Genomic DNA, 21,544 nt, shown 5'->3' on the forward strand with positions numbered 1-21,544 from the left:
GAGCCGAGAAAAACGAAAAAATCGACTTTAGAAAATTCCCGGATCCCTAGAAAAATCGGAAATCGTCTCACGAATCCAATGGCGCCGAACAAATTACCCTAGATATTATAGTTCCAAAGAAATGGGCGAAAATCGGTCTGAGTCCAAATCCGGGCCCGTTTGGCTCTAAGAGGCCAAGGAGCCGAGAAAAACGCGAAAAACGAAAAAATCGACTGTGGACAATTCCCGGACCCCTAGAAAAATCGGAAATCATCTCACGAATCCAATGCCGCCGAACAAATTACCCTAGATATTATAGTTCCAAAGAAAGGGACGAAAAACGGTGTGAACCCAAATCCGGGCCCGTTTGGCTCTAGGAGGCCCAGGATCCGAGAAAAACGCGAAAAACGAAAAAATCGACTTTAGAAAATTCCCGGACCCCTAGAAAAATCGGAACTCCTCTCACGAATCCAAGGGCGCCAGCCAAATTGTCCTAGCTATGATATTTCCAAAGATATGGACGAAAAACGGTGTGATACCAAATCCGGGCCCGTTTTGCTCTAGGAGGCCCAGGAGCCGAGAAAAACGAAAAAATCGACTTTAGACAAGTCCCGGACCCGTAGAAAAATCGTAAATCGTCTCGCGAATCCAATAGCGCCGAACAAATTACCCTAGTAATTTATCTACCCTAGTAATTTATAGTTCCAAAGATATCGACGGAAAACGGTGTGATCCCAAATCCGGGCCTTTTTTGCTCTAGGAGCCACAGGAGTTGGACTGATGTGCAGGCGGAGAGCAATCGAACTGATGGGCATGCGCAGAAAAATCCGATTGATGCGCAGGCGCAGAGGATTCGGACTGATGCGCAGGAGCAGGAGGCTCGGACTGACGCTCAGGCGCAGGGGAGTCGCACTGATGCGCATGTGCAGAAGAACCGGACTGATGTGCAGGAGCCATAGGAGTCGGACTGATGCGCAGGCGGAGAGCAATCGGACTGATGCGCAGGTGCGGAGAAATCGAACCGACGAGCACGCGCAGAGGCATCGGACGGATGCGCAGGCGCCGAAGAATCGAACTGATGCGCTTCGACGGGTGACTAGTATATTTCCAAAGATATGGAAGTAAAACGGTGGGCTCCAAAATCCAGACCCTTTTTGCCCTAGGAGGCATAGGAGCCGAGAAAAACGCGAAAATCGAAAAAATCGACTTTAGAAAATTCCCGGACCCCTAGAAAAATCGGAAATCGTCTCGCGATTCCAATGGCGCCAGCCAAATCATCCTAGCTATGATAGTTCCAAAGAAATGGACGAAAAACGGTGTGATCCCAAATCCGGGTCCGTTTTGCTCTAGGAGGCCCAGGAGCCGAGAAAAACGCGAAAATCGAAAAAATCGACTTTAGAAAATTCCCGGACCCCTAGAAAAATCGGAAATCGTCTCGCGAATCCAATGGCGCCAGCCAAATTATCCTAGCTATGATATTTCCAAAGATATGGACAAAAAACGGTGTGATCCCAAATCCGGGCCCGTTTTCTTCTAGGAGGGCCAGGAGCCGAGAAAAATGCGAAAAACGAAAAAATCGACTGTGGACAATTCCCGGACCCCTAGAAAAATCGGAAATCATCTCACGAATCCAATGCCGCCGAACAAATTACCCTAGATATTATAGTTCCAAAGAAATGGACGAAAAACGGTGTGATCCCAAATCCGGGCCCGTTTTGCTCTAGGAGGGCCAGGAGCCGAGAAAAACGCGCAAAACGAAAAAATGTACTGTGGGCAATTCGCGGACCCCTGGAAAAATCGGAAATCGTCTCACGATTCCAATGACGCTAGCCAAAGTGTTCTAGCTATGATATTTCCAAAGATATGGGCTAAAAACGCTGTGATCCCAAATGAGGGCCCGTTCTGCTCTAGGAGGGCCAGGAGCCGAGAAAAACGCGATAAACGAAAAAATCGACTTTAGAAAATTCCCGGACCCCTAGAAAAATCGGAAATCGTCTCACGATTCCAAGGGCGCCGGCCAAATTGTCCTAGCTATGATATTTCCAAAGATATGGACGAAAAACGGTGTGATACCAAATCCGGGCCCGTTTTGCTCTAGGAGGCCAAGGAGCCGAGAAAAACGCGAAAAACGAAAAAATTGACTGTGGACAATTCCCGGACCCCTAGAAAAATCGGAAATCATCTCGCGAATCCAATGCCGCCGAACAAATTACCCTAGATATTATAGTTCCAAAGAAAGGGACGAAAAACGGTGTGAACCCAAATCCGGGCCCGTTTGGCTCTAGGAGGCCCAGGATCCGAGAAAAACGCGAAAAACGAAAAAATCGACTTTAGAAAATTCCCGGATCCCTAGAAAAATCGGAAATTGTCTCACGAATCCAATGGCGCCGAACAAATTACCCTAGATATTATAGTTCCAAAGAAAGGGACGAAAAACGGTGTGAACCCAAATCCGGGCCCGTTTGGCTCTAAGAGGCCAAGGAGCCGAGAAAAACGCGAAAAACGAAAAAATGGACTGTGGACAATTCCCGGACCCCTAGAAAAATCGGAAATCGTATTGCGAATCCAATGGCGCCAGCCAAATTGTCCTAGCTGTGATATTTCCAAAGATACGGACGAAAAACCGTGTGATCCCAAATCCGGGCCCGTTTTGCTCTAGGAGGCCCAGGAGCCGAGAAAAACGAAAAAATCGACTTTAGAAAATTCCCGGATCCCTAGAAAAATCGGAAATCGTCTCACGAATCCAATGGCGCCGAACAAATTACCCTAGATATTATAGTTCCAAAGAAATGGGCGAAAATCGGTCTGAGTCCAAATCCGGGCCCGTTTGGCTCTAAGAGGCCAAGGAGCCGAGAAAAACGCGAAAAACGAAAAAATCGACTGTGGACAATTCCCGGACCCCTAGAAAAATCGGAAATCATCTCACGAATCCAATGCCGCCGAACAAATTACCCTAGATATTATAGTTCCAAAGAAAGGGACGAAAAACGGTGTGAACCCAAATCCGGGCCCGTTTGGCTCTAGGAGGCCCAGGATCCGAGAAAAACGCGAAAAACGAAAAAATCGACTTTAGAAAATTCCCGGACCCCTAGAAAAATCGGAAATCGTCTCACGAATCCAATGGCGCCAGCCAAATTGCCCTAGCTATGATATTTCCAAAGATATGGGCGAAGAACGGTGTGATCCCAAATCCAGGCCCGTTTGGCTCTAGGAGGCGCAGGAGCCGAGAAAAACGCGAAAAACCAAAAAATCGACTTTAGAAAATTCCCGGACCCCTAGAAAAATCGGAAATCGTATTGCGAATCCAATGGCGCCAGCCAAATTGTCCTAGCTGTGATATTTCCAAAGATACGGACGAAAAACCGTGTGATCCCAAATCCGGGCCCGTTTTGCTCTAGGAGGCCCAGGAGCCGAGAAAAACGAAAAAATCGACTTTAGAAAATTCCCGGACCCCTAGAAAAATCGGAAATCGTCTCACGATTCCAATGACGCTAGCCAAAGTGTTCTAGCTATGATATTTCCAAAGATATGGGCTAAAAACGGTGTCATCCCTAATCCGGGCCCGTTTTGCTCTAGGAGGCCCAAGAGCCGAGAAAAACGCGAAAAACCAAAAAATCGACTTTAGAAAATTCCCGGACCCCTAGAAAAATCGGAAATCGTCTCACGAATCCAATGAGGCCAGTCAAATTGTCCTAGCTATGATATTTCCAAAGATATGGTCAAAAAACGTTGTGATTTTCGCAAAACGCAAAAATCTACTGTGGGCAATTCGCGGACCCCTAGGAAAATCGGAAATCGTCTCACGATTCCAATATCGCCAGCCAAATTATCCTAGCGATGATAGTTCCAAAGAAATGGACGAAAAACGGTGTGATCCCAAATCCGGGCCCGTTTTGCTCTAGGAGGCCCAGGAGCCGAGAAAAACGCGAAAAACGAAAAAATCGACTTTAGACAATTCCCGGATCCCTAGAAAAATCGGAAATCGTCTCACGAATCCAATGGCGCCGAACAAATTACCCTAGATATTATAGTTCCAAAGAAAGGGACGAAAAACGGTGTGAACCCAAATCCGGGCCCGTTTGGCTCTAGGAGGCCCAGGATCCGAGAAAAACCCGAAAAACGAAAAAATCGACTTTAGAAAATTCCCGGACCCCTAGAAAAATCGGAAATCGTCTCACGAATCCAATGGCGCTAGCCAAAGTGTTCTAGCTATGAAATTTCCAAAGATATGGGCTAAAAACGGTGTCATCCCAAATCAGGGCCCGTTTTGCTCTAGGAGGCCCACGAGCCGAGAAAAATGCGAAAAACGAAAAAATCGACTTTAGAAAATTCCCGGACCCCTAGAAAAATCGGAAATCCTCTCACGAATCCAATGGTGCCAGCCAAATCGTCCTAGCTATGATATTTCCAAAGATATGGACGAAAAACGGTGTGATCCCAAATCCGGGCCCGTTTTGCTCTAGGAGGCCCAGGAGCCGAGAAAAACGCGAAAAACGAAAAAATCGACTTTAGAAAATTCCCGGACCCCTAGAAAAATCGGAAATGGTCTCGCGAATCCAATAGCGCCGAACAAATTACCTTAGATATTATAGTTCCAAAGATATCGACGGAAAACGGTGTGATCCCAAATCCGGGCCTTTTTTGCTCTAGGAGCCATAGGAGTTGGACTGATATGCAGGCGGAGAGCAATCGGACTGATGCGCAGGTGCGGAGAAATCGAACCGACGAGCACGCGCAGAGGCATCGGACTGATGCGCAGGCGGAGTGGAATCGGACTAATGCGCAGGCGCCGAAAAATCGAACTGATGCGCAGACGCAGAAGCATCGGACGGATACTCCGGCGAAGGGGAGTCGGACTGATGCGCATGCGCAGAAGAATCGGACTGATGCGCAGGAGCAGGAGGATCGGATTGATGCGCAGGAGCAGCAGGATCGGACTGACGCGCATGCGCAGAGGCATCGGGTTGATACGCAGGCGGAGGGGAGTCTGGCGCATGCGGCGAAGAATGGGACTGACGCGCATGCGCAGAAAAATTGGACTGATGCGCACGCGCAGAGGCTTCGGACTGCTGCGCAGGCGGAGTGGAATCGGACTAATGCGCAGGCGCCGAAGAATCGAACCGATGCGCTTCGACGGGTGACTAGTATATTTCCAAAGATATGGAAGTAAAACGCTGGGCTCCAAAATCCAGACCCTTTTTGCCCTAGGAGGCATAGGAGCCCAGACAAACGCGAAAATCGAAAAAATCGACTTTAGAAAATTCCCGGAGCCCTAGAAAAATCGGAAATCGTCTCACGAATCTAATGGCGCCAGCCAAATTGCCCTAGCTATGATATTTCCAAAGATATGGGCGAAGAACGGTGTGATTCCAAATCCGCGCCCGTTTGGCTCTAGGAGGCCCAGGATCCGAGAAAAACGCGAAAAACGAAAAAATCGACTTTAGAAAATTCCCGGACCCCTAGAAAAATCGGAAATCGTCTCACGAATCCAATGGCGCTAGCCAAAGTGTTCTAGCTATGATATTTCCAAAGATATGGGCTAAAAACGGTGTCATCCCTAATCCGGGCCCGTTTTGCTCTAGGAGGCCCAAGAGCCGAGAAAAACGCGAAAAACGAAAAAATCGACTTTAGACAATTCCCGGATCCCTAGAAAAATCGGAAATCGTCTCACGAATCCAATGGCGCCGAACAAATTACCCTAGATATTATAGTTCCAAAGAAAGGGACGAAAAACGGTGTGAACCCAAATCCGGGCCCGTTTGGCTCTAGGAGGCCCAGGATCCGAGAAAAACCCGAAAAACGAAAAAATCGACTTTAGAAAATTCCCGGACCCCTAGAAAAATCGGAAATCGTCTCACGAATCCAATGGCGCTAGCCAAAGTGTTCTAGCTATGAAATTTCCAAAGATATGGGCTAAAAACGGTGTCATCCCAAATCAGGGCCCGTTTTGCTCTAGGAGGCCCACGAGCCGAGAAAAATGCGAAAAACGAAAAAATCGACTTTAGAAAATTCCCGGACCCCTAGAAAAATCGGAAATCCTCTCACGAATCCAATGGCGCTAGCCAAAGTGTTCTAGCTATGATATTTCCAAAGATATGGGCTAAAAACGGTGTCATCCCAAATCAGGGCCCGTTTTGCTCTAGGAGGGCCAGGAGCCGAGAAAAATGCGAAAAACGAAAAAATCGACTGTGGACAATTCGCGGACCCCTAGAAAAATCGGAAATCGTCTCACGAATCCAATGGCGCCAGCCAAATTGCCCTAGCTATGATATTTCCAAAGATATGGGCGAAGAACGGTGTGATCCCAAATCCAGGCCCGTTTGGCTCTAGGATGCGCAGGAGCCGAGAAAAACGCGAAAAACCAAAAAATCGACTGTGGACAATTCCCGGACCCCTAGAAAAATCGGAAATCATCTCACGAATCCAATGCCGCCGAACAAATTACCCTAGACATTATAGTTCCAAAGAAATGGACGAAAAACGGTGTGATCCCAAATCCGGGCCCGTTTTGCTCTAGGAGGCCCAAGAGCCGAGAAAAACGCGAAAAACCAAAAAATCGACTTTAGAAAATTCCCGGACCCCTAGAAAAATCGGAAATCGTATTGCGAATCCAATGGCGCCAGCCAAATTGTCCTAGCTGTGATATTTCCAAAGATATGGGCTAAAAACGGTGTCATCCCGCATCAGGGCCCGTTTTGCTCTAGGAGGCACACGAGCCGAGAAAAATGCGAAAAACGACAAAATCGACTTTAGAAAATTCCCGGACCCCTAGAAAAATCGGAAATCGTCTCGCGAATCCAATGGCGCCAGCCAAAATATCCTAACTATGATATTTCCAAAGATATGGACAAAAAACGGTGTGATCCCAAATCCGGGCCCGTTTTCTTCTAGGAGGGCCAGGAGCCGAGAAAAATGCGAAAAACGAAAAAATCGACTGTGGACAATGCGCGGACCCCTAGAAAAATCGGAAATCGTCTCACGAATCCAATGGCGCCAGCCAAATTGCCCTAGCTGTGATATTTCCAAAGATAGGGACGAAAAACCGTGTGATCCGAAATCCGGGCCCGTTTTGCTCTAGGAGGTCCAGGAGCCGAGAAAAAGGCAAAAAACGAAAAAATCGACTTTAGAAAATTCCCGGACCCCTAGAAAAATCGGAAATCGTCTCACGAATCCAATGGCGCTAGCCAAAGTGTTCTAGCTATGATATTTCCAAAGATATGGGCTAAAAACGGTGTCATCCCAAATCAGGGCCCGTTTTGCTCTAGGAGGGCCAGGAGCCGAGAAAAATGCGAAAAACGAAAAAATCGACTGTGGACAATTCGCGGACCCCTAGAAAAATCGGAAATCGTCTCACGAATCCAATGGCGCCAGCCAAATTGCCCTAGCTATGATATTTCCAAAGATATGGGCGAAGAACGGTGTGATCCCAAATCCAGGCCCGTTTGGCTCTAGGAGGCGCAGGAGCCGAGAAAAACGCGAAAAACCAAAAAATCGACTGTGGACAATTCCCGGACCCCTAGAAAAATCGGAAATCGTCTCACGAATCCCATGGCGCCAGCCAAATTGCCCTAGCTATGATATTTCCAAAGATATGGGCGAAGAACGGTGTGATCCCAAATCCAGGCCAGTTTGGCTCTAGGAGGCCCAGGAGCCGAGAAAAACGCGAAAAACCAAAAAATCGACTTTAGAAAATTCCCGGACCCCTAGAAAAATCGGAAATCGTATTGCGAATCCAATGGCGCCAGCCAAATTACCCTAGATATTATAGTTCCAAAGAAATGGACGAAAAACGGTGTGATCCCAAATCCGGACCCGTTTTGCTCTAGGAGGGCCAGGAGCCGAGAAAAACGCGCAAAACGAAAAAATCTACTGTGGACAATTCGCGGACCCCTAGAAAAATCGGAAATCGTCTCAGAATTCCAATGACGCTAGCCAAAGTGTTCTAGCTATGATATTTCCAAAGATATGGGCTAAAAACGCTGTGATCCCAAATGAGGGCCCGTTCTGCTCTAGGAGGGCCGGGAGCCGAGAAAAACGCGAAAAACGAAAAAATCGACTTTAGAAAATTCCCGGACCCCTAGAAAAATCGGAAATCGTCTCACGAATCCAATGAGGCCAGTCAAATTATCCTAGCTATGATAGTTCCAAAGAAATGGACGAAAAATGGTGTGATCCCAAATCCGGGCCCGTTTTGCTCTAGGAGGGCCAGGAGCCGAGAAAAATGCGAAAAACGAAAAAATCGACTGTGGACAATTCGCGGACCCCTAGAAAAATCGGAAATCGTCTCACGAATCCAATGGCGCCAGCCAAATTGCCCTAGCTATGATATTTCCAAAGATATGGGCGAAGAACGGTGTGATCCCAAATCCAGGCCCGTTTGGCTCTAGGAGGCGCAGGAGCCGAGAAAAACGCGAAAAACCAAAAAATCGACTGTGGACAATTCCCGGACCCCTAGAAAAATCGGAAATCATCTCACGAATCCAATGCCGCCGAACAAATTACCCTAGATATTATAGTTCCAAAGAAATGGACGAAAAACGGTGTGATCCCAAATCCGGGCCCGTTTTGCTCTAGGAGGCCCAGGATCCGAGAAAAACGCGAAAAACGAAAAAATCGACTTTAGAAAATTCCCGGACCCCTAGAAAAATCGGAAATCGTCTCACGAATCCAATGGCGCTAGACAAAGTGTTCTAGCTATGATATTTCCAAAGATATGGTCGAAAAACGGTGTGATTTTCGCAAAACGAAAAAATCTACTGTGGGCAATTCGCGGACCCCTAGAAAAATCGGAAATCGTCTCACGATTCCAATGGCGCCAGCCAAATTATCCTAGCTATGATAGTTCCAAAGAAATGGACGAAAAACGGTGTGATCCCAAATCCGGGCCCGTTTTGCTCTAGGAGGGCTAGGAGCCGAGAAAAATGCGAAAAACGAAAAAATCGACTGTGGACAATTCGCGGACCCCTAGAAAAATCGGAAATCGTCTCACGAATCCCATGGCGCCAGCCAACTTGCCCTAGCTATGATATTTCCAAAGATATGGGCGAAGAACGGTGTGATCCCAAATCCAGGCCCGTTTGGCTCTAGGAGGCCCAGGAGCCGAGAAAAACGCGAAAAACCAAAAAATCGACTTTAGAAAATTCCCGGACCCCTAGAAAAATCGGAAATCGTATTGCAAATCCAATGGCGCCAGCCAAATTGTCCTAGCTGTGATATTTCCAAAGATACGGACGAAAAACCGTGTGATCCCAAATCCGGGCCCGTTTTGCTCTAGGAGGCCCAGGAGCCGAGAAAAACGCGAAAAACGAAAAAATCGACTTTAGACAATTCCCGGATCCCTAGAAAAATCGGAAATCGTCTCACGAATCCAATGGCGCCGAACAAATTACCCTAGATATTATAGTTCCAAAGAAAGGGACGAAAAACGGTGTGAACCCAAATCCGGGCCCGTTTGGCTCTAGGAGGCCCAGGATCCGAGAAAAACCCGAAAAACGAAAAAATCGACTTTAGAAAATTCCCGGACCCCTAGAAAAATCGGAAATCGTCTCACGAATCCAATGGCGCTAGCCAAAGTGTTCTAGCTATGAAATTTCAAAAGATATGGGCTAAAAACGGTGTCATCCCAAATCAGGGCCCGTTTTGCTCTAGGAGGCCCACGAGCCGAGAAAAATGCGAAAAACGAAAAAATCGACTTTAGAAAATTCCCGGACCCCTAGAAAAATCGGAAATCCTCTCACGAATCCAATGGTGCCAGCCAAATCGTCCTAGCTATGATATTTCCAAAGATATGGACGAAAAACGGTGTGATCCCAAATCCGGGCCCGTTTTGCTCTAGGAGGCCCAGGAGCCGAGAAAAACGCGAAAAACGAAAAAATCGACTTTAGAAAATTCCCGGACCCCTAGAAAAATCGGAAATGGTCTCGCGAATCCAATAGCGCCAGCCAAATTGCCCTAGCTATGATATTTCCAAAGATATGGGCGAAGAACGGTGTGATCCCAAATCCAGGCCCGTTTGGCTCTAGGAGGCGCAGGAGCCGAGAAAAACGCGAAAAACCAAAAAATCGACTGTGGACAATTCCCGGACCCCTAGAAAAATCGGAAATCGTCTCACGAATCCCATGGCGCCAGCCAAATTGCCCTAGCTATGATATTTCCAAAGATATGGGCGAAGAACGGTGTGATCCCAAATCCAGGCCAGTTTGGCTCTAGGAGGCCCGGGAGCCGAGAAAAACGCGAAAAACGAAAAAATCGACTTTAGAAAATTCCCGGACCCCTAGAAAAATCGGAAATCGTCTCACGAATCCAATGAGGCCAGTCAAATTATCCTAGCTATGATAGTTCCAAAGAAATGGACGAAAAACGGTGTGATCCCAAATCCGGGCCCGTTTTGCTCTAGGAGGGCCAGGAGCCGAGAAAAATGCGAAAAACGAAAAAATCGACTGTGGACAATTCGCGGACCCCTAGAAAAATCGGAAATCGTCTCACGAATCCAATGGCGCCAGCCAAATTGCCCTAGCTATGATATTTCCAAAGATATGGGCGAAGAACGGTGTGATCCCAAATCCAGGCCCGTTTGGCTCTAGGAGGCGCAGGAACCGAGAAAAACGCGAAAAACCAAAAAATCGACTGTGGACAATTCCCGGACCCCTAGAAAAATCGGAAATCATCTCACGAATCCAATGCCGCCGAACAAATTACCCTAGATATTATAGTTCCAAAGAAATGGACGAAAAACGGTGTGATCCCAAATCCGGGCCCGTTTTGCTCTAGGAGGCCCAGGAGCCGAGAAAAACGCGAAAAACGAAAAAATCGACTTTAGAAAATTCCCGGATCCCTAGAAAAATCGGAAATCGTCTCACGAATCCAATGGCGCCGAACAAATTACCCTAGATATTATAGTTCCAAAGAAATGGGCGAAAATCGGTCTGAGTCCAAATCCGGGCCCGTTTGGCTCTAATAGGCCAAGGAGCCGAGAAAAACGCGAAAAACGAAAAAATCGACTGTGGACAATTCCCGGACCCCTAGAAAAATCGGAAATCATCTCACGAATCCAATGCCGCCGAACAAATTACCCTAGATATTATAGTTCCAAAGAAAGGGACGAAAAGCGGTGTGAACCCAAATCCGGGCCCGTTTGGCTCTAGGAGGTCCAGGATCCGAGAAAAACGCGAAAAACGAAAAAATCGACTTTAGAAAATTCCCGGACCCCTAGAAAAATCGGAAATCGTCTCACGAATCCAATGGCGCTAGACAAAGTGTTCTAGCTATGATATTTCCAAAGATATGGTCAAAAAACGGTGTGATTTTCGCAAAACGAAAAAATCTACTGTGGGCAATTCGCGGACCCCTAGAAAAATCGGAAATCGTCTCACGATTCCAATGGCGCCAGCCAAATTATCCTAGCTATGATAGTTCCAAAGAAATGGACGAAAAACGGTGTGATCCCAAATCCGGGCCCGTTTTGCTCTAGGAGGGCTAGGAGCCGAGAAAAATGCGAAAAACGAAAAAATCGACTGTGGACAATTCGCGGACCCCTAGAAAATTCGGAAATCGTCTCACGAATCCCATGGCGCCAGCCAACTTGCCCTAGCTATGATATTTCCAAAGATATGGGCGAAGAACGGTGTGATCCCAAATCCAGGCCCGTTTGGCTCTAGGAGGCCCAGGAGCCGAGAAAAACGCGAAAAACCAAAAAATCGACTTTAGAAAATGCCCGAACCCCTAGAAAAATCGGAAATCGTATTGCGAATCCAATGGCGCCAGCCAAATTGTCCTAGCTGTGATATTTCCAAAGATACGGACGAAAAACCGTGTGATCCCAAATCCGGGCCCGTTTTGCTCTAGGAGGCCCAGGAGCCGAGAAAAACGAAAAAATCGACTTTAGAAAATTCCCGGATCCCTAGAAAAATCGGAAATCGTCTCACGAATCCAATGGCGCCGAACAAATTACCCTAGATATTATAGTTCCAAAGAAATGGGCGAAAATCGGTCTGAGTCCAAATCCGGGCCCGTTTGGCTCTAAGAGGCCAAGGAGCCGAGAAAAACGCGAAAAACGAAAAAATCGACTGTGGACAATTCCCGGACCCCTAGAAAAATCGGAAATCATCTCACGAATCCAATGCCGCCGAACAAATTACCCTAGATATTATAGTTCCAAAGAAAGGGACGAAAAACGGTGTGAACCCAAATCCGGGCCCGTTTGGCTCTAGGAGGCCCAGGATCCGAGAAAAACGCGAAAAACGAAAAAATCGACTTTAGAAAATTCCCGGACCCCTAGAAAAATCGGAACTCCTCTCACGAATCCAAGGGCGCCAGCCAAATTGTCCTAGCTATGATATTTCCAAAGATATGGACGAAAAACGGTGTGATACCAAATCCGGGCCCGTTTTGCTCTAGGAGGCCCAGGAGCCGAGAAAAACGAAAAAATCGACTTTAGACAAGTCCCGGACCCGTAGAAAAATCGTAAATCGTCTCGCGAATCCAATAGCGCCGAACAAATTACCCTAGTAATTTATCTACCCTAGTAATTTATAGTTCCAAAGATATCGACGGAAAACGGTGTGATCCCAAATCCGGGCCTTTTTTGCTCTAGGAGCCACAGGAGTTGGACTGATGTGCAGGCGGAGAGCAATCGAACTGATGGGCATGCGCAGAAAAATCCGATTGATGCGCAGGCGCAGAGGATTCGGACTGATGCGCAGGAGCAGGAGGCTCGGACTGACGCTCAGGCGCAGGGGAGTCGCACTGATGCGCATGTGCAGAAGAACCGGACTGATGTGCAGGAGCCATAGGAGTCGGACTGATGCGCAGGCGGAGAGCAATCGGACTGATGCGCAGGTGCGGAGAAATCGAACCGACGAGCACGCGCAGAGGCATCGGACGGATGCGCAGGCGCCGAAGAATCGAACTGATGCGCTTCGACGGGTGACTAGTATATTTCCAAAGATATGGAAGTAAAACGGTGGGCTCCAAAATCCAGACCCTTTTTGCCCTAGGAGGCATAGGAGCCGAGAAAAACGCGAAAATCGAAAAAATCGACTTTAGAAAATTCCCGGACCCCTAGAAAAATCGGAAATCGTCTCGCGATTCCAATGGCGCCAGCCAAATCATCCTAGCTATGATAGTTCCAAAGAAATGGACGAAAAACGGTGTGATCCCAAATCCGGGTCCGTTTTGCTCTAGGAGGCCCAGGAGCCGAGAAAAACGCGAAAATCGAAAAAATCGACTTTAGAAAATTCCCGGACCCCTAGAAAAATCGGAAATCGTCTCGCGAATCCAATGGCGCCAGCCAAATTATCCTAGCTATGATATTTCCAAAGATATGGACAAAAAACGGTGTGATCCCAAATCCGGGCCCGTTTTCTTCTAGGAGGGCCAGGAGCCGAGAAAAATGCGAAAAACGAAAAAATCGACTGTGGACAATTCCCGGACCCCTAGAAAAATCGGAAATCATCTCACGAATCCAATGCCGCCGAACAAATTACCCTAGATATTATAGTTCCAAAGAAATGGACGAAAAACGGTGTGATCCCAAATCCGGGCCCGTTTTGCTCTAGGAGGGCCAGGAGCCGAGAAAAACGCGCAAAACGAAAAAATGTACTGTGGGCAATTCGCGGACCCCTGGAAAAATCGGAAATCGTCTCACGATTCCAATGACGCTAGCCAAAGTGTTCTAGCTATGATATTTCCAAAGATATGGGCTAAAAACGCTGTGATCCCAAATGAGGGCCCGTTCTGCTCTAGGAGGGCCAGGAGCCGAGAAAAACGCGATAAACGAAAAAATCGACTTTAGAAAATTCCCGGACCCCTAGAAAAATCGGAAATCGTCTCACGATTCCAAGGGCGCCGGCCAAATTGTCCTAGCTATGATATTTCCAAAGATATGGACGAAAAACGGTGTGATACCAAATCCGGGCCCGTTTTGCTCTAGGAGGCCAAGGAGCCGAGAAAAACGCGAAAAACGAAAAAATTGACTGTGGACAATTCCCGGACCCCTAGAAAAATCGGAAATCATCTCGCGAATCCAATGCCGCCGAACAAATTACCCTAGATATTATAGTTCCAAAGAAAGGGACGAAAAACGGTGTGAACCCAAATCCGGGCCCGTTTGGCTCTAGGAGGCCCAGGATCCGAGAAAAACGCGAAAAACGAAAAAATCGACTTTAGAAAATTCCCGGATCCCTAGAAAAATCGGAAATTGTCTCACGAATCCAATGGCGCCGAACAAATTACCCTAGATATTATAGTTCCAAAGAAAGGGACGAAAAACGGTGTGAACCCAAATCCGGGCCCGTTTGGCTCTAAGAGGCCAAGGAGCCGAGAAAAACGCGAAAAACGAAAAAATGGACTGTGGACAATTCCCGGACCCCTAGAAAAATCGGAAATCGTATTGCGAATCCAATGGCGCCAGCCAAATTGTCCTAGCTGTGATATTTCCAAAGATACGGACGAAAAACCATGTGATCCCAAATCCGGGCCCGTTTTGCTCTAGGAGGCCCAGGATCCGAGAAAAACGCGAAAAACGAAAAAATCGACTGTGGACAATTCCCGGACCCCTAGAAAAATCGGAAATCCTCTCACGAATCCAATGCCGCCGAACAAATTACCCTAGATATTATAGTTCCAAAGAAATGGACGAAAAACGGTGTGAACCCAAATCCGGGCCCGTTTGGCTCTAGGAGGCCCAGGATCCGAGAAAAACGCGAAAAACGAAAAAATCGACTTTAGAAAATTCCCGGACCCCTAGAAAACTCGGAAATCGTCTCACGAATCCAATGGCGCTAGCCAAAGTGTTCTAGCTATGATATTTCCAAAGATATGGGCTAAAAACGGTGTCATCCCGCATCAGGGCCCGTTTTGCTCTAGGAGGCACACGAGCCGAGAAAAATGCGAAAAACGACAAAATCGACTGTGGACAATTCGCCGACCCCTAGAAAAATCGGAAATCGTCTCACGAATCAAATGGTGCCAGCCAAATTGCCCTAGCTATGATATTTCAAAAGATATGGACGAAGAACGGTGTGATCCCAAATCCGGGCCCGTTTGGCTCTAGGAGGCCCAGGAGCCGAGAAAAACGCGAAAAACCAAAAAATCGACTTTAGAAAATTCCCGGACCCCTAGACAAATCGGAAATCGTCTCGCGAATCCAATAGCGCCGAACAAATTACCCTAGATATTATAGTTCCAAAGAAATGGACGAAAAACGGTGTGATCCCAAATCCGGGCCCGTTCTGCTCTAGGAGGCCCAAGAGCCGAGAAGAACGCGAAAAACCAAAAAATCGACTTTAGAAAATTCCCGGACCCCTAGAAAAATCGGAAATCGTATTGCGAATCCAATGGCGCCAGCCAAATGGTCCTAGCTGTGATATTTCCAAAGATATGGGGGAAAACGGTGTGATTCCAAATCCGGCCGCGTTTTGCTATAGGAGGGCCAGGAGGCGAGAAAAACGCAAAAAACGAAAAAATCGACTTTAGAAAATTCCCGGATCCCTAGAAAAATCGGAAATCGTCTCACGAATCCAATGGCGCCGAACAAATTACCCTAGATATTATAGTTCCAAAGAAATGGGCGAAAATCGGTGTGATACCAAATCCGGGCCCGTTTGGCTCTAAGAGGCCAAGGAGCCGAGAAAAACGCCAAAAACGAAAAAATCGACTGTGGACAATTCCCGGACCCCTAGAAAAATCGGAAATCATCTCACGAATCCAATGCCGCCGAACAAATTACCCTAGATATTATGGTTCCAAAGAAAGGGACGAAAAACGGTGTGAACCCAAATCCGGGCCCGTTTGGCTCTAGGAGGCCCAGGATCCGAGAAAAACGCGAAAAACGAAAAAATCGACTTTAGAAAATTCCCGGATCCCTAGAAAAATCGGAAATCGTCTCACGAATCCAATGGCGCCGAACAAATTACCCTAGATATTATAGTTCCAAAGAAATAGGCGAAAATCGGTCTGAGTCCAAATCCGGGCCCGTTTGGCTCTAAGAGGCCAAGGAGCCGAGAAAAACGCCAAAAACGAAAAAATCGACTGTGGACAATTCCCGGACCCCTAGAAAAATCGGAAATCATCTCACGAATCCAATGCCGCCGAACAAATTACCCTAGATATTATAGTTCCAAAGAAAGGGACGAAAAACGGTGTGACCCCAAATCCGGGCCCGTTTGGCTCTAGGAGGCCCAGGATCCGAGAAAAACGCGAAAAACGAAAAAATCGACTTTAGAAAATTCCCGGACCCCTAGAAAAATCGGAAATCGTCTCACGAATCAAATGGCGCCAGCCAAATTGCCCTAGCTATGATATTTCCAAAGATATGGGCGAAGAACGGTGTGATCCCAAATGCAGGCCCGTTTGGCTCTAGGAGGCCCAGGAGCCGAGAAAAACGCGAAAAACCAAAAAATCGACTGTGGACAATTTCCGGACCCCTAGAAAAATCGGAAATCGTATCGCGAATCCAATGGCGCCAGCCAAATGGTCCTAGCTGTGATATTCCTAAAGATATGGGGGAAAACCGTGTGATCCCAAATCCGGGCCCGTTTTGCTCTAGGAGGCCCTGGAGCCGCGAAAAACGCGAAAAACGAAAAAATCGACTTTAGAAAATTCCCGGATCCCTAGAAAAATCGAAAATCGTCTCACGAATCCAATGGCGCCGAACAAATTACCCTAGATATTATAGTTCCAAAGAAATGGGCGAAAATCGGTCTGAGTCCAAATCCGGGCCCGTTTGGCTCTAAGAGGCCAAGGAGCCGAGAAAAACGCGAAAAACGAAAAAATCGACTGTGGACAATTCCCGGACCCCTAGAAAAATCGGAAATCATCTCACGAATCCAATGGCGCCGAACAAATTACCCTAGATATTATAGTTCCAAAGAAAGGGACGAAAAACGGTGTGAACCCAAATCCGGGCCCGTTTGGCTCTAGGAGGCCCAGGATCCGAGAAAAACGCGAAAAACGAAAAAATCGACTTTAGAAAATTCCCGGACCCCTAGAAAAATCGGAAATCGTCTCACGAATCCAATGGCGCTAGCCAAAGTTTTCTAGCTATGATATTTCCAAAGATATGGGCTAAAAACGGTGTCATCCCAAATCAGGGCCCGTTTTGCTCTAGGAGGCCCACGAGCCGAGAAAAATGCGAAAAACGAAAAAATCGACTTTAGAAAATTCCCGGACCCCTAGAAAAATCGGAAATCCTCTCACGAATCCAATGGTGCCAGCCAAATTGTCCTAGCTATGATATTTCCAAAGATATGGACGAAAAACGGTGTGATCCCAAATCCGGGCCCGTTTTGCTCTAGGAGGCCCAGGAGCCGAGAAAAACGCGAAAAACGAAAAAATCGACTTTAGAAAATTCCCGGACCCCTAGAAAAATCGCGAATGGTCTCGCGAATCCAATAGCGCCGAACAAATTACCTTAGATATTATAGTTCCAAAGATATCGACGGAAAACGGTGTGATCCCAAATCCGGGCCTTTTTTGCTCTAGGAGCCATAGGAGTTGGACTGATGTGCAGGCGGAGTGGAATCGGACTAATGCGCAGGCGGCGAACAATCGAACTGATGCGCAGACGCAGAAGCATCGGACGGATACTCCGGCCAAGGGGAGTCGGACTGATGTGCATGCGCAGAAGAATCGGACTGATGCGCAGGAGCAGGAGGATCGGACTGATGCGCAGGAGCAGCAGGATCGGACTGACGCATATGCGCAGAGACATCGGGTTGATACGCAGGCGGAGGGGAGTCTGGCGCATGCGGCGAAGAATGGGACTGACGCGCATGCGCAGAAGAATTGGACTGATGCGCACGCGCAGAGGCTTCGGACTAATGCGCAGGCGCCGAAGAATCGAACCGATGCGCTTCGACGGGTGACTAGTATATTTCCAAAGATATGGAAGTAAAACGATGGGCTCCAAAATCCAGACACTTTTTGCCCTAGGAGGCATAGGAGCCCAGAAAAAGGCGAAAATCGAAAAAATCGACTTTAGAAAATTCCTGGACCCCTAGAAAAATCGGAAATCGTCTCACGAATCCAATGGCGCCAGCCAAATTGCCCTAGCTATGATATTTCCAAAGATATGGGCGAAGAACGGTGTGATCCCAAATCCAGGCCCGTTTGGCTCTAGGAGGCCCAGGAGCCGAGAAAAACGCGAAAAACCAAAAAATCGACTGTGGACAATTCCCGGACCCCTAGAAAAATCGGAAATCATCTCACGAATCCAATGCCGCCGAACAAATTACCCTAGATATTATAGTTCCAAAGAAATGGACGAAAAACGGTGTGATCCCAAATCCGGGCCCGTTTTGCTCTAGGAGGCCCAGGATCCGAGAAAAACGCGAAAAACGAAAAAATCGACTTTAGAAAATTCCCGGACCCCTAGAAAAATCGGAAATCGTCTCACGAATCCAATGGCGCCGAACAAATTACCCTAGATATTATAGTTCCAAAGAAATGGGCGAAAATCGGTGTGATACCAAATCCGGGCCCGTTTGGCTCTAAGAGGCCAAGGAGCCGAGAAAAACGCCAAAAACGAAAAAATCGACTGTGGACAATTCCCGGACCCCTAGAAAAATCGGAAATCATCTCACGAATCCAATGCCGCCGAACAAATTACCCTAGATATTATGGTTCCAAAGAAAGGGACGAAAAACGGTGTGAACCCAAATCCGGGCCCGTTTGGCTCTAGGAGGCCCAGGATCCGAGAAAAACGCGAAAAACGAAAAAATCGACTTTAGAAAATTCCCGGATCCCTAGAAAAATCGGAAATCGTCTCACGAATCCAATGGCGCCGAACAAATTACCCTAGATATTATAGTTCCAAAGAAATAGGCGAAAATCGGTCTGAGTCCAAATCCGGGCCCGTTTGGCTCTAAGAGGCCAAGGAGCCGAGAAAAACGCCAAAAACGAAAAAATCGACTGTGGACAATTCCCGGACCCCTAGAAAAATCGGAAATCATCTCACGAATCCAATGCCGCCGAACAAATTACCCTAGATATTATAGTTCCAAAGAAAGGGACGAAAAACGGTGTGACCCCAAATCCGGGCCCGTTTGGCTCTAGGAGGCCCAGGATCCGAGAAAAACGCGAAAAACGAAAAAATCGACTTTAGAAAATTCCCGGACCCCTAGAAAAATCGGAAATCGTCTCACGAATCAAATGGCGCCAGCCAAATTGCCCTAGCTATGATATTTCCAAAGATATGGGCGAAGAACGGTGTGATCCCAAATGCAGGCCCGTTTGGCTCTAGGAGGCCCAGGAGCCGAGAAAAACGCGAAAAACCAAAAAATCGACTGTGGACAATTTCCGGACCCCTAGAAAAATCGGAAATCGTATCGCGAATCCAATGGCGCCAGCCAAATGGTCCTAGCTGTGATATTCCTAAAGATATGGGGGAAAACCGTGTGATCCCAAATCCGGGCCCGTTTTGCTCTAGGAGGCCCTGGAGCCGCGAAAAACGCGAAAAACGAAAAAATCGACTTTAGAAAATTCCCGGATCCCTAGAAAAATCGAAAATCGTCTCACGAATCCAATGGCGCCGAACAAATTACCCTAGATATTATAGTTCCAAAGAAATGGGCGAAAATCGGTCTGAGTCCAAATCCGGGCCCGTTTGGCTCTAAGAGGCCAAGGAGCCGAGAAAAACGCGAAAAACGAAAAAATCGACTGTGGACAATTCCCGGACCCCTAGAAAAATCGGAAATCATCTCACGAATCCAATGGCGCCGAACAAATTACCCTAGATATTATAGTTCCAAAGAAAGGGACGAAAAACGGTGTGAACCCAAATCCGGGCCCGTTTGGCTCTAGGAGGCCCAGGATCCGAGAAAAACGCGAAAAACGAAAAAATCGACTTTAGAAAATTCCCGGACCCCTAGAAAAATCGGAAATCGTCTCACGAATCCAATGGCGCTAGCCAAAGTTTTCTAGCTATGATATTTCCAAAGATATGGGCTAAAAACGGTGTCATCCCAAATCAGGGCCCGTTTTGCTCTAGGAGGCCCACGAGCCGAGAAAAATGCGAAAAACGAAAAAATCGACTTTAGAAAATTCCCGGACCCCTAGAAAAATCGGAAATCCTCTCACGAATCCAATGGTGCCAGCCAAATTGTCCTAGCTATGATATTTCCAAAGATATGGACGAAAAACGGTGTGATCCCAAATCCGGGCCCGTTTTGCTCTAGGAGGCCCAGGAGCCGAGAAAAACGCGAAAAACGAAAAAATCGACTTTAGAAAATTCCCGGACCCCTAGAAAAATCGCGAATGGTCTCGCGAATCCAATAGCGCCGAACAAATTACCTTAGATATTATAGTTCCAAAGATATCGACGGAAAACGGTGTGATCCCAAATCCGGGCCTTTTTTGCTCTAGGAGCCATAGGAGTTGGACTGATGTGCAGGCGGAGTGGAATCGGACTAATGCGCAGGCGGCGAACAATCGAACTGATGCGCAGACGCAGAAGCATCGGACGGATACTCCGGCCAAGGGGAGTCGGACTGATGTGCATGCGCAGAAGAATCGGACTGATGCGCAGGAGCAGGAGGATCGGACTGATGCGCAGGAGCAGCAGGATCGGACTGACGCATATGCGCAGAGACATCGGGTTGATACGCAGGCGGAGGGGAGTCTGGCGCATGCGGCGAAGAATGGGACTGACGCGCATGCGCAGAAGAATTGGACTGATGCGCACGCGCAGAGGCTTCGGACTAATGCGCAGGCGCCGAAGAATCGAACCGATGCGCTTCGACGGGTGACTAGTATATTTCCAAAGATATGGAAGTAAAACGATGGGCTCCAAAATCCAGACACTTTTTGCCCTAGGAGGCATAGGAGCCCAGAAAAAGGCGAAAATCGAAAAAATCGACTTTAGAAAATTCCTGGACCCCTAGAAAAATCGGAAATCGTCTCACGAATCCAATGGCGCCAGCCAAATTGCCCTAGCTATGATATTTCCAAAGATATGGGCGAAGAACGGTGTGATCCCAAATCCAGGCCCGTTTGGCTCTAGGAGGCCCAGGAGCCGAGAAAAACGCGAAAAACCAAAAAATCGACTGTGGACAATTCCCGGACCCCTAGAAAAATCGGAAATCATCTCACGAATCCAATGCCGCCGAACAAATTACCCTAGATATTATAGTTCCAAAGAAATGGACGAAAAACGGTGTGATCCCAAATCCGGGCCCGTTTTGCTCTAGGAGGCCCAGGATCCGAGAAAAACGCGAAAAACGAAAAAATCGACTTTAGAAAATTCCCGGACCCCTAGAAAAATCGGAAATCGTCTCACGAATCCAACGGCGCTAGCCAAAGTGTTCTAGCTATGATATTTCCAAAGATATGGGCTAAAAACAGTGTCATCCCTAATCCGGGCCCGTTTTGCTCTAGGAGGCCCAAGAGCCGAGAAAAACGCGAAAAACCAAAAAATCGACTTTAGAAAATTTCCGGACCCCTAGAAAAATCGGAAATCGTATTGCGAATCCAATGGCGCCAGCCAAATTGTCCTAGCTGTGATATTTCCAAAGATACGGACGAAAAACCGTGTGATCCCAAATCCGGGCCCGTTTTGCTCTAGGAGGCC

Source organism: Diachasmimorpha longicaudata, chromosome 1 (assembly GCF_034640455.1).
Source record: "Diachasmimorpha longicaudata isolate KC_UGA_2023 chromosome 1, iyDiaLong2, whole genome shotgun sequence".
Taxonomy (NCBI): domain Eukaryota; kingdom Metazoa; phylum Arthropoda; class Insecta; order Hymenoptera; family Braconidae; genus Diachasmimorpha; species Diachasmimorpha longicaudata.